Genomic DNA, 5,422 nt, shown 5'->3' with positions numbered 1-5,422 from the left:
CCCACATATATGAATTTTCAGGTTTATTCAATGCATTTTTCCCTGCTTGACGTTCAACTGACCACGAACCTGACGTGATAGAGGCTAACGGACCTCGGATTCGCATTCAGCCTGTCGAATAACATAGGGTTTGGTTTAATATGCATACACTTTTTTTGTAAACCTGTGTAATTTTTATCAATATTCGTTTATAATTAAAACATTTTTCTTTTATATTTTACTCACTTCTTTAAGATAATTTTTCTGCGGATCACACGAACGAGAGTTCAAATAATACACAATGCAAAATGTTAGCTAAACCCTAGTTGCGCGAAACAATAAAATAAGCCCCCTTTCTTCAACGAATCAAATTAAATTAAAATTAAAAGAATTAAAATTGACAATGAAAATAAAATTTATGAATTTTCTTAACATTATGTTAAATGATAACATTTTGAAAGAGAAAACTTCATAAGTATTCGTATACTTCCTATGAAGTTTTCAAATACTGCTGAATTAAATCAATATACTCAAGTGTTTTGGAAAAGCGGAACAGTGTTTTATGTAGCAGAGCACTGCTGAGTAACATTGCTCAGTTATTCAAATTTATGATGTTCTCTTTTTTTCTTCCTATTTTTTTTAGTACTCTAAAATTTATGTTCCATTTACTCATGTACACATGTGAAGAGTATTTCTGCTGGTATATTTGCAGACCTTTAATAAATATACACAATGTATGTATATTAATTATACATATGTATGTACATATGTACTTATGTGTACCACAAAGAAAGGTGTAACCAAGTCGAACAGCAATAAACCAAGTTCGTTGGTAGCGCTTGAAAACTGATTTATTGCTGTTAATAAACATCGACAGTAGGTAGAGGCAGCCAAGATGCAACCCACAAGGCAAGGGAAATGTCCAGGAGCGAAAGAGTTCAGTATGCGTCGTCCAAATGCACTGATGGTCTACAAAACGACATGTGATGGCGCAATTTGAATTGTTTCTTAGAAAACAACGCCAACGCCGACAACAACAACCAGCAGCAAGCAACAGCAGAGGAACAACAGTCAGTCGGAACAGCGACAATGGACGAGCAGACCCTGAACTTGCTATGAAACCACTTCAAGATGCACACACATGCCTGCGTACATGCATACACCGCTTGAAGGTTCTCACAACCATTGCCATTGTCGCCGCCAATGTGGCTGGCAAGTAAACTGCACAAAACAAATAGTACAACGAACAAAGTCGTCGATGACAACAAATGTTCGATGGATGAAATAAAAGCAGTTTACTTAACAAAAACGTGTACGGAAGTGTGTAAACGTTTCTCCATCATCATTTACCAAGTGGCAACTGCAATGCAACAATAAAACAACTACACACTACAGCACAATAACAACAATAAGCTCATTGGCGATCACAATGACAGCAAAAATGCTGCAACTCAAACTACATAAATGTTTTATTCATGAATTGCTGTGCGGTGTTTTGACTTGGTTGCGTCCGTCGCTCAAGCCTACTTTGGCTTTTGGTTGTTGTTGTAGTTTTATGCTAATTTCATGCAATATTGCATTCCGAAATCGCACCCGCGCGAGCATTGAATGCGGCTGCGAGCATCAGCTGTGCCACAGGAGTTTGTACAGTAAGCAGTTAGGAGGCTATGTAGATAAAAAGTGGACAAGTCAAAAGGGAGGCTAAACGAAATAAAATTAAAATTAAAAATAAAAATAAAATAAGAATAGCTTAATAAAATGGAAACATAGCATACATAAAATAGCATAACTTGGCATAATAAAGCGTGGCATGGCATAACATGGCATAACATAACATGGCATAACAAACATAACATAACATAAGAACACATGGCACGATATGCATTTGAATATTTTTGCCTTCCCTAATAATAAAACATAACATAATATGGTACCTATAGTCTTGCATAACATAACGTATCATTACATAACATAACACAACATAAACATAACATAACATAACATGACAAAATAACAAGAGACAACATTGGTTGCGTAACAGATTTCCATACATTTTAGTTGATAATATAAAGTAATCTACTCCCTCTATCTACGCTTTCCGTTTTTTTTTTTTTGTTGTTTGTGAGCATAGAAATGCAAGCTACCCAAAAATATTCTAGCTGGCTATTACAACTCATCCACTTTTCATTATCTTTGAATGGGATGGCACTACACTTTTTCGAAAACGACCACACAAAAAACTTGGTTCCGTATACACAAAAAAGGATGTTAATCGCCAAATTTACAACTTGTCTAGAAACGCTTTAAAAAATCTCAAATGGGGTAGAAATACGAAACAAACGAAAATAAAAAACACCAAAAAAAAAACACAACAAATCGTTTTGCAAACTACAGAAGCATTAGCCGACGAAAAACAATTCAACAAACGCTGCGGAACTGAAACTCACAAAAGCGACAATTACCACTTTCCGCCACATAACACTCATCCCCAATGCGGTCCGCTATACATCAAGTGCTACGCCACTATCACTTACTTCATGCAACTCCCGGCCAGCAGCGACTGGCGGCTAGCGCGACCAACGACGACAACCGCAACCATATCCACATCCGAATCTACGACCACAATTCACACATACACATCCGCTTCCGTTTGAAATCTGAAATCGACGCCTAATACTACTCGCATGAGAAAGTAAGGATTAATGGTGGGGTTAGAGATACATACATACATACATACATAAATATGCCGGCACTAGCATGTTGGTACACATGTACGAATGCTGGAAAGCATTTGAAAAATGTACTTTGACACCAACGCAGCTGCTGGCACTTGCTGCTCCAAAGTTCAGCAGTGGGTTGGGAAAAAGGATACAGTTTTACACTATGCTGCTACTTTAGGAGCAAGAGCAGGAGCAGCAGCAGGAGCAGCAGCCGCAGTTTGTGGTAAAATGCCGTGCCTTTGAAAGTTAGATAGTTACTTTTAGCTAGCGAAAATATAGAGTTTTTTTTGTTGTTACTACGACGACTTGCTAAGGCCCATAGTCGTAAAAAAAATCATCTTCTATTTTTTCGCTTGACAAAGTGTTGGATACATTTACACGAAGTTAAAGTTTAGCGTTACTGATATGCGCCATTTAATAACTCACTCAGATCATGCGGGCATACAGATAGATAGATGTATGTATGTACAGTGAAACCTCCCTTGGGCGGACACTCACCGTCAGTCATTTTTTGTCCGCCCAAGAGAGGTGTCCGCTTAATGGAGGGGAAGCCTGTTTTAGAACTTTTTAATGTTTTAATTAATTGAATAGTCACTATTTCTTATTTGAATAAAAGATATTGATATTACATCGTTCAAACAAAAATGTGCATGTATTTTTTCAAAAATGCACATTTCATTTATGTGCGTAAGTACATATTAAGTAATAACAAAATAAAAATAAATATTACATTTTAGTCCATAAACTACATAAAACCATAGATTCATTACATAAAAAACTGGGAAATTGTCGATTGACGTAAGTTTTATTTTTAATTTTTTTCAGTGTCAGTACCTTTTTCATCAATAGTTTTCATGTTTTTATCAGTCTCCAAGGGTTTCTGACAATTCAAATAACGAACCTAAACCACTGCGCAAACCAAACTAAATGTGTGCATAACAATCACATTTTGTGCGGGAAGTCCCCTTTTTCCATTTAGTAGTCCGCCTATGAGGAGTTCGCGTCCGCTCAACGGAGGTTTTTGTTTGATTTGTTATGAAAAGAAATCTTAATGTCCGTTGATAAGAGGTTCGCGTCCGCCCAATAGAGTTTTTGTGTCAATTTTATGCAAAATAACTGTCCGCGTCCGGCCAAGAGAGTGGCCGCTTAAGAGAGAGTAATTTGTTCCGAAATTTATACTTAAAACTTGGTATAGGAAAAAATGTCCGCCCAAGGGAGATGTCCGTCTAATAGAGGTGTCCGTTAGGAGAGGTTTCACTGTATATGTATATATACAGTGACTTACACAAGTGTTCATGTGCTGATTTTTTTTTTATATTCACAACGTCTCTTCAGTTAAATTTTTTTGTTGTTTTTCTATAAAAAAACTGTCTAATTATGTTGATTTTTTTTTAATATTCACAACGTCTTTCCAGTTAAATTCTTTTGCTGTTTTTCTATAAAAAAAAAAATTGTCTAAGCCTTAACCTGACTGCCATTTGTTCTGGTCGATACAGAACGGCCCTGCGCTTCACTTCAGTTGAAAGTATCATAAATTGGTTTGATACATTCGTGGTCTCCCAAGACGAGCAGGTTTATTGGCGCGGAAGCCATGCATTGCCAGACATATGGGGAAAAGTCATAGCTAGCGATGGGCAATACTTTCAATAAAATAGCTTGCACCAATTTTGCACAAAAAAGTTTCAAACATACCCATACATACTTATGAACAAAAAAATTTGGTTTCTCCAGAATGTACTTAGGAATCAAAATTAAAAAACAAAAACAGTTTTGAAAACTTCGGCTGGCTTAATTTATCCCCATAAAATCAGCTACAAATGATATAAAAAATGTTGAACATGTTGAGCTACATAATCAATGATAAGTATCTAGCCATTGAAAATAGCAATGATTCACCGTCTCAGGCTTGGTCCTTCACAGGCCTCTTTAGGCAAGATTTATTATTCTCCCTGCGGTAAGGCTCCGGAAAAATCGTTTGATGCCATGTAGATTAGTGATCTCAAGAGTACTATGTGCATTAGCCTGGAGCGAAAAAAAATCTTTTTCGAATTTCTAATAGGGCGGAAAAGTTGCGAAACATGGAACCGCGATAAGCCGAAATTTTTTTGCGGCTAGTGCCACGCGGAAGAGTATTTGGAGGCGTAGTCCTCGCAGCATACTAAGATGCAGTAGAAATCCAACCACCTAATCCTCTTCATCTCTCTATTAGGGAAGTAGGACAGCAGTCCTAGTTTTGTCGCTTGAGATCGTTAAGACACACTGCGGAATAGAAGCGCCATCCTACCTTTTCTGGCAGGGTTTTCATAGACAAAAACGAATTTCTCATACAAGAACTGCTTCGAGAAGCTCTATGATATCTGTAGACCTGGTCTTCGTATAGGAGGACTGAGGTTGATACTAAGTTACGTACATTTAGTTCTTCATATAAGAGTTTAGATTATTTCAAGCAGGAGAAAAGAGATTTATGGGTCGATAACTTTTAGAGCATAATTGGCGGTGTCTGTTTTTTCCCTTGTCACTCCACAAGCTTTTGTCAATTAATTATCAATTATAATTTATCCTATAAATTTTCATAAAACTTAAAATCCGAATTAGCACTAGAGATTTGTTTTGCACTTTAAGGTGTCGAAGGGTATCAGACTTGCGCTCTGGTTCGTATCCCCTGGGCAATTGAGAAACCTATCTACATACAGTGCCGAACAGAAGTATTAGCACAGTGAATT

The sequence above is a fragment of the Rhagoletis zephyria genome, unplaced genomic scaffold (genome assembly GCF_001687245.7).
Source record: "Rhagoletis zephyria isolate East Lansing unplaced genomic scaffold, Rhagoletis_zephyria_1.1 Rzeph_scaffold_00225, whole genome shotgun sequence".
Lineage (NCBI taxonomy): Eukaryota > Metazoa > Arthropoda > Insecta > Diptera > Tephritidae > Rhagoletis > Rhagoletis zephyria.
This window is presented reverse-complemented; position numbering follows the sequence as displayed.